Genomic DNA, 13087 nt, shown 5'->3' with positions numbered 1-13087 from the left:
GACTTAAAATTAACATTATGATCTCTATATTCTTTAAGTCGTAATCATGTTTTAAAATTTTAGAAATTTATCACATTTTGGTAATAAAAGCATAGATTCTGAAAGAGAAATGCTTTCCAGTCTTGGCAAGTGGAAGTCGATCCAAACTTCCTCTGTCCCAGCTATGTTTAATTATTTTATTATTTTTTTTTTAACTTCTAGGACTGACTTTCAGATTTCAACAGAAGTCATGTCATTGTCAGAGAGAAATAAATGTGGTGTCACATTCACACTTTTGGGCTTCTCAGATTGCCCAGAACTGCAGGTTCCCCTCTTCCTGGTATTTCTTGCCATCTACAGTGTCACTGTTGTAGGGAATCTTGGGATGATGGTAATCATCAAAATTAACCCCAAACTTCACATCCCCATGTACTTTTTCCTCAGCCACCTCTCATTTGTGGATTTCTGCTATTCCTCCATCATTGCTCCCAAAATGCTGGGAAACCTAGTTGCAGAAGACAGAAGCATTTCATGTTTAGGATGTGTGGTGCAATTCTTTCTCTTTTGTACCTTTGTGGTTACTGAAGTCTTTCTATTAGCTGTAATGGCCTATGACCATTTTGTGGCCATTTGCAACCCTCTGCTCTACACAGTTGCCATGTCCCAGAGACTCTGTGCTATGCTGGTGGTGGGATCATATGCATGGGGAGTAGGGTGTTCCTTGATACTCACATGCTCTGCTTTGAAATTATCTTTTCATGGTTCCAACACAATCACTTCTTCTGTGAGTTCTCCTTGCTTCTCTCCCTTTCTTGCTCTGATACTTCTCTCAGCCAGTTACTGCTATTCATCTCTATCACTTTTAATGAGGTAAGTGTATTACTCATCATTCTCACCTCTTATGTGTTTATCGTTGTCACCATCTTGAAAATGCGTTCAGCCAGTGGTCGTCGTAAGGCATTCTCTACTTGTGCCTCTCATCTGACTGCCATCACCATCTTTCATGGCACCATTCTCTTCCTCTACTGTGTGCCCAACTCCAAAAACTCCAGGCACACTGCCAAAGTAGCCTCTGTGTTTTACACTGTGGTGATCCCCATGTTCAGTCCCGTGATCTACAGCCAGAGGAATAAGGATGTCAAGAATACAGTCAGCAGGATAAAGGACATTAAACTCTTTTTTCATTGAACTTATTATTTCAGTAGTATTTGTTCCTCACTTTTAAATAATGTTTGTCCACAAAGCTTGTTTCTAAAGATATCTTCAAAAATTATAATTAATATTGCAAAATAGAAAGAATGTAGATTTTGCGTCAAAGAGAATAAACTTGGCTTTGTCTCGTACTTAAAGAAAAGACCACAATTTCTTTCATTTTTAGTTTAAAATCTACAAAATGTGATACCATGAGATAGCTCATTATCTGGGAGTGAAGTCCAAAAGGTAATATATATATCATGTGGGGCACCTTGCATTACCCGAATAAACATTAATTCCAACCCTGCCTTATAAGATACCTGGAGCATACTGGGTTCTCCAGAAACACACGTTTTTTGCATACATATATATATGTGCCTGTGTGTGTGTATATATAGATATGTGTGTGTGTATATATATATACACACACACACATATATGTATATACAAGGAAACCCTGTTGGTGAGGTGGTTAAGTGCTTGGCTGTTAACCAAAATGCCAGCAGTTTGAATCTACCAGGCGCTCCTTGGAAACTCTATGGGACAGTTCTACACGGTCCTATAGGGTTGATTTGAGTCAAAATCGACTCGAAGGCAGTGGGTTTGGTTTTTTATATATATACAAATGGAATTAAAGATAAGACATGCCTTCAAGGAATGCATAATCTAGTGGTGTTGCTGGAGCAATAAAAAAAGTGGCTATTGAATAAGACCAACTCTAATAATTACCCTAGAATGTTTGGGGTGAGCAATAATGCAAATCAGTTTAGGGACATTAAAAATAGGTCCTCATAAAAGAGTTATTATTTGAAGTTGGTGTGGAGAATGTGCAGGATTTTGGGAAACACATTTCAGTGAAGAAGGCATTTTATTCAGGACAGACTAGAATGAACAAACACAAGGAAATGGGAATGTAATATTGAATCCACCAGATTTTTTTTAAGTTTTTTTTATTATAATTTCTTCCTCTAAAGTGGCAGCATCAAACATTGATAACATACATTGTTGTATATGTGTATGTATGTTTGACAGTGGCTTTGGACTTGCAATGTGCGTGCTAATGCATAATAATATATATAAAGCCCTCACTTTCTGCAGGCCCTTGCTGGGTACTTGTATATGTATCATTCAGTTTAAATCGAGACCTCTCAGTGATAGGAGTTATTTATTTATTTTATTGTACATATGAGAAAACAGGCCCAGAGATATAAGGTAACTTGTTGAAGTTCAAATAGCTAATATTTGGCAGAGTTGGCACTCAAACTCAAATCAGACTTCAAATTCCCTCCTCTTTCTACTACATCACAGGATTTTTATAATTTTCAGAAGGAAGGAAAAAAAAAAAAAAACCTAAGTTTTAAAAAAATCCCTTTAGTACTGATTAGGTTTTGTTAGTGCAAAAGTATGTGTGTGTGTGTGTGTTTAAGCCTTGACTACAGGATTGATTTTTTTTTAAATAATTTTTATAGAGCTTTAAGTGAACGTTTACAAATCAAGTCAGTCACATGTTAAGCTTATATACACCTTACTCCATACTCCCACTTTGAATCCACCAGTTTTTATTGAGTGAATACTGTATGTGTGTGTCTGTGTGTGCATCTGTGTGTGTGTGTGTGTGTGTGTATGTGGTATCCTATATACATGAATGCTAAGCTGAATAAGTTAGGTCTATAACATGAACATGTTTTCAGAAGATCTCCAACATGACTGAATGATAGTTTCGATAGGCTGTACCAGAGGCTTAGAAATGGATCTCAGAAAACAAGAATATACAAAAAATAGAGACAACGAGTGCCCGCCCTATCTGTGTTTCATGCTATTGTTTTGCCCACTTAACCACTTTATTAATTTATTTTGGTTACTTATATAAATATTTATATGTATATATGTTTGGAACATGAGCATAATTTGTGAATGTTTATCAACAGGACTCCCATCCACCATAGAAAAATTCAAAAACTTATTTGAATTTGCCAAATGTATTACACAGAAATATTCACCTAAACTTATTCAAAGTAAAATGAAATGCAGGCTGTCATTTGGGACTACGCGTATCAGTTCTATCTCCTTAACTCAGTTTTACTTGACAAACTTGTACACCCTTCTCTACTCAATATGTCTACATTAAATTCCAAATAAAAGAAAAATATAGTGGGAGAAATAATTTGCCAGGTGTTTTAGTGATGGAGAAAAAATAATTTGCAGAACAATTTTATATGACCCAAGAAATTACTTGGAAGAGTCATATGACTTTAAACTTATGATCATTATTCTAATTTTTAATTTTCAGTTCTATAGTGTCACTGTCAGGTGGAATTCATTGAATGGCGATGGGTTTTCTTATGCATGAGTTGATAAAGAATGAATTAAACAGTCATTGTACGTGCAAATATAAAGACTGTAGAAACCTGTCTTAGTAACTAGTGTCTGATGACATAATGGTTTTTCATTTATTTAACTTCTGTTTCTCTGGGTATTTACAAATTTATCTTTCACTACATATATGACATATAATTTTCTTTGATGTTATGAAATAATTGGTATTTATTTTAAATTGAATCAATGATGGGTAATCAATCCCTTTTTACAGAGAACATTCACTTCTCTCCTGTTGTGGGAAATGATAATCTCATTTTGTGGTTGAAGTGACGCGCCAACTTAGCTTTTACTATGCTGAAACTGAGGCTCATTCAGCTGAATTAACTTGGCTACAGTTGTAAAAGAAACTCGTGTCAGAATTGGAGCAGTCATTTAAGAATCCAGTCTCACTGGCAAACACCGTTTCTACTAAATACTTTCATACAACCTCAAGTTCTTTCATTCTCAAATTGCAACATTCCAGTTTCCTTATGGCAGATCCCTTTGCCTGTAAGCTGAACTTAATATATGAGTAGTTTTCAAAATTTTTGTCCATATATCATTAAATTAGTTTTGGAAATGTATATACACACCAGGAATTCAATTTGACATATAAAATATTTCATCATAAGCTTGAATATAAGAAAGAAGAGCAATCTCCATTATATTTTGTAATTCATTCAAACATGAACAAGATCATTTTGAACAATCAGATTTACATTTTTACTTCTTCTCCTAAAGTCATATTTCAATTTAACTTTCCTCATAGTTACTGGTATTTTATGAATCACATTCTTATTTTTAATTTCTTAAAATGCTTTCATGGTTATTGAAAGTTCTCTTTTGATTAAGTTTACTTTATAACGATACAATAATAATTACACTATAGATTTGTAATTGAATCGCAAATTTAGAGAAAAATAATTAATCAAAATTGAAAAAAAATCATTGGAAATATTTGTTTTTAACAGGAGAATACTTTTGATTTTTAATTTAGTTTTAGTAATATATCTATGGAAGAATAAAACTGACCTAGAAGTCAATAAATTCAGCCTCACTTCTGTTTCTATTTTTTAATAGCTGAAAATGCTGTGACAATTTGGTCACTTTAAAAGTAAACGGGAATAGAAATTGTTGAAAATTGTGTTGTAATTGAATTGAGCAATTACACTCAATTCTTTTAATTCTATCCAAGTTACGTGCCAATTTCTCACATTCATCTTTCATCAAAAAATATTTTTTGAAATGTATATAACATAAGTAGATTGCCTTCCAAATTTTACTGGAAGCTAGTATTTTGGTAACAACTTTTCCTTCACAAAGATTTACTACTTATTATGGTGGACCAAAAACATAGTCCCAAATCTCCAAGCCTTCCAGTACCCTTTGCAGCTGTACACATCTAGTGGTTAAATCAATTTGTCCAATCCTTGAATGTAGTCTACCCTTGAGAATTGTTTTGGCTAACAGAGGTGACAAAAGTGACATTGAGTCCAGTTCCAAGACTTTGAGAGGCTTTGATGCTTTTGCACACTCTCTTGGAACAATGTGAAACAGCCATATGAGAAAAAAAAAAAAAAAAAGAGACTAGAATATTGGCTAATGGGAGAAATATAGCCCAGTTATCCTGTTCTTCAATCACACCAGCTAATGTCTAGCTCACCACCAGACTTGAGAATGAGACCCTCTTAAATCAACTGACCTGATAGCTTTTCCCATAAGGTAAGCCAAAATCAGCCAAGCATAGATGACATCAGCAGAATTGCCCCCTGAACAATGAAATTGTGAGAAAATACAAACGGTTGTTGTTTAAATAAATACATTTTTGAGAGGTTTTTCCATGGTAAGGGGACCCAAAATACCTGACACAGCCATTGGCAGGGCTACACAATTCACTGTGAGAAGCACAATTGAAAATTTGCAAAGATTTGCCAGCCTGACCACCCAAGGAAGAGATAAAATTAGACATCTGGGCGCCATCCCAGAGTTGTAGCTATCTTTTTTTTTTTTAATTTAAGTTTTGTTGATAGTTTACACAGCAAGTCAGGTTCCCATTTGACAACTTCCACACAAATTTTTTTTAGTGACATTAGTTACACTTATCACAATGTGTTGACATTCCCTTTAATTGTGTTATGTTTGTTACAAATCCAGTACTCTAGTTTCCCTGCTCCTTTGTCTTCTCATCTTTGCTTTTGAGTAATTGTTGACCATTAGTTACCATACTGATGGTTTTTCTGTAGAGCACTGATCTTATGGGTAATAACCTTTATTTTGTGTGCCTCTCTGCTATTTCCTTATATGGTGATATCAAGGGGCAGGCTTGCTTATATGTTTAAAGAGTGTCTCGGGGTGACAATCTCAGGGAGTCCTTTGTTCTCAAATGTTCCAATTTGTCTGGATTTTTAAATAAGAATTTGTGCTCTGCTCCACATTTTTCTCCAACTCTGTGCAGAATCATCTTTTTCAACCCTGTTTGATGTTGGTAGCTGGGCACCATCTGGTTCTTCCAGTCTCAGTGGTAAATGAAGTTATAGTTCCTGTAGACTTGTTTCTTCCCTGAGGTTTTGAATGCTTCTTACTGTTTTGCTCCTGCACAGTAGAAACCCATAGTTCTGTCTTAGATGGCTGCTCACAACCTTTCAAGGCCTCACTCAGATGCTACTCACTTCACTAGGATGAAGATTATGATTTTTGGAAACTATGTTATGCCAGTTTACTGAATTGTCCCATGAGACTATTGTCTTAAGCTTTAAATCCAGAAAACCAGTCTTAGAAGGAGTTTGCTTATGTCTGCGAGGTATCTGTACTTTAGTATTCAATGAATGTATTTGACAACTACCCACATATCTGTATTTACACGTACTTCTTTCTGTTCTCGTCTACACACAGCCCTATCAACCCAAATGCCGATATGATTATATGCAGCCACATGTGCTCAAACACTGATTTTTACTTTGGTTGTGCTGTGCTTACTGCATCCACATTTGGTGCCACACTTCCTATCACCAAAAAAAACGTGTCAGGTCTCTATGATCTAAAGTGTACATTCCCCTCCCCCCACCTTTCCCTGGTAACCACCAATGAACATAGGCCTTTCTCTCTGTATATATTCTTGTCCTCTTGTAAAGTAGGGATCATAAAATATTTGTCCTTATGTGCTTGACTTATTTCAGTTAGCATCATTCCCTCCATGGCCATCCACGCTATAATATGTTTTGCAAGTCATCATTGTTCTTTGTGGTTGCATAGTATTCCATTATCTATATGTGCCACAATTTGCTTATCCATTCATCCTTCGATGGGCACTTCAGTTGTTTCCACGTGTTTGCTATTGTAATAAAGCAGCAATGAATATAAGTGTGTATATGTCTGTTCATGTCATTATCTTTAGGTCTCTAGGGTATATATCTAGAAGTTGGATTGCTGGATCAGAGAGTAGTTCTATTTCTAGTTTTTAGAGAAAGTGCCAAACCATTTTACCTCCTGGATGTAGCATTTTACACCAGCAGTGGCCAACAGTTCCAATCACCCTACAACTTGTACAACTCTTCTGTCTCTTTTTATGTATTTATTTATTCATTCATTTCTTTAATCATTCATTTATTTATTTATGTATTTATTTATTCATTCATTTATTTATCCATTGATTGATTGAATGATTAATTGAATCAGTTCCATTTTGGACAGGGTAAGACAGTATCTCATTCTAGTTTTGAATTTCATGTTTTTAAGATCTAATGATTGTAGACATCTTTTCATATGTTTGTTGTCTGCTTGGATGATTTCTTTGGTGAAGATTCTCTCTGTGTCCTTTTCCCATTTTGTGACTGGGTTGTTTTTGTATCTGTGGGTGAGTTTTTGCAGTTTTCAATATATTTTAGACTTGAGACCTTTATCAGATTATTGGTTTTCAAAGATTTTTTCCAGTCAGTAGGCTGTCTATGTACTCTTATAAAACCTTTTGAAGAGCATACATTTTTATTTTTATGTGCTCTCAATCTTCTATTTTTTCTTCTATTTGTGCATTTGTTGTAATGTTTGTAATCCTATTATTATAATCAGTTATGTCCCATAATTTTCTTCTTTTGATGGCTTCCAGAGATTCGTGGTTTTAGGTTTAATATTTAGATCTTTAGTGCATTTTGAATTAATTTTACGTATAGTGTGAGGTATGGATTCTGTCCCATTTTTCTGAAGGTGAATATCCAGTTTTGACAACTCCATTTATTAAAGAGACTGTTTCTACCCCCATTGAATGGAGTTTGACCTGTTGTTGAAAATCAGTTATCCATAGATGGCTGGGTTTAAATCTGAGTTCTTAATTCTACTCTATTGATCTATGTGTATTGAACCAATACCAGGCTGTTTCCATTACAGTGCTGTACAGCATCTTTTGATATTAGGGAGTGTGAGGCCTCCTACTTTGTTCTTTTTCTTCACTATTGCTTTGACTATTTGCAGTTTATTCCCTTTCCATAGAAGTTAGCTATTAGTTATTCCATTTAAGTGAAGAATGGTGTTGGGATTTGTATCAGGATTGCATTGTATCCATAGGTCATTTTAGGTAGGATTGACATTTTCATTTTATTAAGTCTTCCAATACATGAGCATGAGATTTCTTTCCATTTTTATAGGACTTTGCAGTCCATTTTAATAGTGTTTTGTAATTATCATTGTATAAGTCTTTTATGTTTTTAGTTAGGTTAGTTCCCAGGTATTTTAACGAGTTGGGGGTATTGTAAATGGTATTATTCTTTTAATTTAATTTTTAGAGTAGTCTTTGTTAATGTAAAGGAATCCAACTGATTTTTTGTGTGTGTTAATATTGTACCCTGCAACATTGTTAAATTCTTCTATTAGTTCCAGCACTTTTCTTGTGGAATCTTTAAGGTCTTGTATGTATAGATCGTGCGATCTCCAAATAGACAGCATTTTCCTTTTTTCTTTCTGATTCAAATACCTTTTATTTCTCTTTCGTTTCTTATTGCTCTGGCTAAGGTTTCCAGTACAATGGTGAATCAGAATGGTGATAATGGGAATTCTTGTCTCATTCTCATTCTAAATGGAAGACTCTCAGCCTTTCTCCTTCAAGTACAAGTTTAACTGTAGTTTTTGCATATATTGCATAGGTCCTTAAGTATATTGAGAAATTTCCCTTCTATTCCTATTTTACCAAAAGTTTTTATCAGGAGAGGGTTGTTGAATTTTTATCAAATGGCTTTTCTGCATCAATTGGTATGACAAAATGATTCTTTTCGTTTGTTTTATCTACATGTTGGATTGCAATGATTAATTTTCTTATATTGAACCACTCTTGTAGTCCTGTATGAAACCCACATTATCATGCAATATGGCGTTTTTGTTTGTTTATTTTTCAGTCTGTTGGCTAGAATTTGTTGAAAAAAAAATGTATCTATATACATGAAGAATACTGCTCTGTAATTTTTTTTATGTCTATTTGCCTATTTTTTGATATCTATTTGTTCAAGTTGTCATTTTCAGTTAATAAATGTAGATATTTCTTCTTTTTCAATGTTGGTATTCATTGCTATAAATTTCCCTGTGAGTACTGCTTTTGGTCTTCCCCAAAGTTTTTCATATTTTGTGTTGTCATCTTCATTTGATTTTAGGAATTAAAAAAAAAAAAATTATTTATTTTGTTTTGTTGTTATTGAGAATATACATGGCAAAACATACATAGGTTCAACAGTTTCTATATGCACAATTCAGACATTGTCACGGATTGAATTGTTTCCCCCAAAACTGTGTAACAACTTGGCTAGGCCATGATTGCCAATTTTGTGTGATTGTCTACCTTTTTGCCATCTGACATCCTTTTCACTGCCTTGTAAATCCCACTTCTATGATGTTAATGAGGCAAGATTAGAGGAAATGATGTTAATGAGGCAAGATTAGAGGAAATGATGTTAATGAGGCAGAACTCAATCTACAAGATTAGGATGTGCCTTGAGTCAATTTCTTCTGAGATATAAAAGAGAGAAGTGAGCAGAGAGACAGAAGGGTCTCAAACCACCAAGAAAGTAGTGCCAGGAACAGAACATGTCCTTTGGAATCAGGGTCACCATAGTAAGAAGCTCTTAGACCAGTGGAAGATTAATGACAAGGACCTTCCCTTAGGGCCAATGGAGAGTGAAAGCCTTCCCCTGAACCTGGCACACTGAATTCAGACTTCTAGCCTCCCATACTGTGTGAGAATAAATTTCTCTTTGTTAAAGCCATCCACTTGTGGTATTTCTGCTATAGCAGCACTAGATAACTAAGACAAAATTTGGTACCAAGAGTGGGGTGCTGCTCTAAGAGATACCTAAAATGTGGAAGCTATTTTGAAACTGAATGGTTAGAGGTAGGCAGAGTTCAAAGTCCCTAATAGTAAAAGCCTAGGTTTCCTTGAAGAGACTGTTGGCAGAATTATGGACATCAAAGACAATTCTGGTGTGAACTCAGAAGGAAATGGGGGGAGCTCTTACACTGGAGGGGGCTCAGAAGGCGAAAAGCAGCAACAGAACCAGGAGACTGGTGCAAGACAGGTCTGGAAGAGCCCCAAGTAGGGAAAGAGCTGAGTGCCTTTGCACAGCAGGCTTTCTGGAGGAGTGGTGTGCCATTTAGCATTTGGTGGAGCTAGTTTCACCAATCCAGTTTCAGTGTGGGAGCTGCCTTTCATGAGTGCTGGACGCATGGGCTTATATCTGCTGCCAAAAGCTGAAGTGATTGGGCTGCCATGAGCAAGGGTAGAAAAATGGTGGGGCCTGCTGGGGCCAAGGCTGCAGGTTCACCACTCAGGTGGACTACGAGAATGTGTCTACCCAAATCTGAGGGAGCAGCATTGCCTTTTCAGTGAGCCTGGAAGGTGGAGCAGAAGTCCAGGGCTCAGGGCCTTCTACCCAGAATCCCAGAGAGTGTGACAAACATCAAGAGTCCGGAGGGCAGGACGTTTGCCTACATGGTCTCAGAGAAGAGAGGATAATTTTTAAGCAATGAGAGCTCATGTAATGTGGTACATTGACTTGCTTGGTGCCTGTTATTACTTTTTCCCTTCAAATTCTCTCATTAGCATGGAAATGTCTAGCTTGTGCCTGTACTACCGCTGTAATTTGGAAGCAGGTAACATGTATATTCAATTTTACAGATGAAGTGGAATTTTTGAATTTTGGATTTGGAGTTTATTTAAGACTTTTGCTATGGTATGATGGAGTGTACGTCTTTTACATGTGGAAAGGCCATGAATATTGGGAGACCAAATGGTGGAATGTTATGGATTAAATACGATGCCCTCCAAATATGTGTCACCTTGTCTAGGCCATGATTGCCAGTATTGTGTTATGTTCCACCATTTTCTCATCTGATGTTATTGTCATGTATTGTGAATCCTACCTCTATGATGTTAATGAGGCAACATAGAGGCAATTATGTTAATGAAGCAGGACACAGTCTGCAAGATTTGGTTGTGTCTTGAGTCAATCACTTTTGAGCTATAAAAGAGAGAAGTGAGCAGAGAGACAGAAGGACCTCAAACCTCCAGGAAAGTAGTGCCCTGAGCAGAGTGTGTTCTTTGGAACCCCTGTGCTGAAAATATTGATGACAAGGACCTTCTTCCAGAGCTGACAGAGAGCAAAAGCCTTCTCCTGAAACTAGCACCCTGAATTCAGAATTCTAGCCTCCTAAACTGTGAGAGATTAAGTTTCTTTTGTTAAAGGCATCCACATGTGGTATTTCTGCTATAGCAACACTAAATAACTAAGACAGACATTGATTATATTCTTTGAATTGTGCAACCATTGACACTCTCTTTTTCTTTATTGTTCCTCTCCCATCAATATAAACACACTGCTCTTCTTATCTAGTCTTTCAAGTTGCTGTTATCACTTTGATTCCATATAAATGGTTCTTAAAAAGAGATTAACGCTCAAGGAAGACATTTTTTTTACTAATTAAGCTAAACTGTCCTTTGGTTTTAAGAAGACTTCAAGGGATAATTTAGGTTTAAGGTTTATAAATTAACTCTGGGCTGTACTTTCAGGAGTTCATCCAGTCTGCATAGCTTCAGAAAGTCTGGAGTCCATGAGAATTTAAAATTCTGTTCTGAACTTTCCCTCTTTTTTTATTAGGATTATTCTATACACTCTTCGATCAGCATATTCAGTAATAGTAGCCAAGAACCATTGAGTTTTTCTCATCTCATAGCAAAGATGGTAATTGTTCAAGGAAAAATCGGCCAAGGATTCTGTTTCTTCCTCCTTTTCCTTACTCTTTCTTTCTCAATTGTTCCAGACAGAGACCAATCATGACTTGGAAGGCCATGTGCAAGTTTTTTATAGCCCGGGCACTGTGCACTGAGCCAATAGATAGATAGAGAGGAGGCACTAAATACCTTATTAGGCCAATTAACTGAAATCTCCTTTGTAACCACAAACTAAACCTCCAAACAACAGAATTAAATCTCATGAGGTTTTCTTTTGTACATAATCAGCCTCAGCAAATACCCTCTTTTTTGTTTGTTTGTTTGTTGTTGTAAATATATCTATCAGGCAACTTCTGCCAACTCAATTCTTATAGGTGTTCAACTTACTGATGCAATTACAATACTTGCAGTGCAACTCTACCCTTCATCCAGTGATAGTTCCATCACCATTCACCCATTTTTCCTCCTTCCTCACTCCCCCAGTAACCACTAATAAACTTTGTTTTCTCTACATTTGTCTTTTCCTGTCTTTTTATATAATAGAGGTAATACAATAGTTGTCCTTTTGTGAGTGTCTGATTTCTCTCAGCATAATGTCTTCCAGCTCCATCTATATTGCAGCATGTATCAAGACTTCATTTCTCCTTCTGGCTGACTAGTGCTCCATTGTATGTATGTACCACATTTAGTTTATCCATTCATCTGTTAATGAGCATTTAGGATGTTTCCAACTTTTGGCTATTGTGAATAGTGATGCAGTAAACACAGGTGTACAAGTCTCTGCTTTTAGGTGTTTTGGGTATTACATGTTGCTGGATTATATGATAGTTCTATTTTTAGTGTTTTGTGGAACTGCCACACTATTTCCCACAAAAGTTGTACAATTTTACATTCTCATCAGCAATGGATATGGATTCCAGTTTCCCCACATCCTTGCCAATATTTGTTATTTTATTTTTTGAATATTATCTGTCTTAAAACCGAAACCAAACCTGTGGCTGTCAAGTCCATTCTGACTCATAGAGACCCTATAGAATAGAGGTGAACTGCCCCAAAAGGTTTCCAAACATAGATTGGTGGATTCAAACTGCCAAACTCTACTTGGCAGGGAAGCTGTTAATCATTTCACCAACAGGGTTCCGTTAGCCATCTTAGTGGGTATGAAATTATATCTCATTTTGGTTTTGAGTTGTACCTCTCTGATGGCTAATGACACTGAGCATTTTTTCATGTGTTTGGTGGCCATTTGGTGAAAAGTTTATTCAAGCCCTTTGCCAATTTTATGATTGGATTATTTGTCTCGTTCTTGTTGAATTATTAAAGTTTAAAATTTATTCTGGTACCTAGGTTCTT

At 35.9% G+C, this 13087-nt stretch overlaps 1 pseudogene; it reads left to right on the top strand.

Moving 5' to 3' along the window:
- The first annotated feature begins 229 nt into the window (after positions 1-229).
- Positions 230-1167, top strand: LOC126080285 (olfactory receptor 5D18-like; annotated as a pseudogene).
- The last annotated feature ends 11920 nt before the right edge of the window (positions 1168-13087 follow it).

The sequence above is a fragment of the Elephas maximus genome, chromosome 7 (genome assembly GCF_024166365.1).
Source record: "Elephas maximus indicus isolate mEleMax1 chromosome 7, mEleMax1 primary haplotype, whole genome shotgun sequence".
NCBI lineage: Eukaryota > Metazoa > Chordata > Mammalia > Proboscidea > Elephantidae > Elephas > Elephas maximus.
The sequence above is the reverse complement of the archived record's forward strand: the minus strand, read 5'-3'. Positions and strand labels throughout refer to the sequence as shown.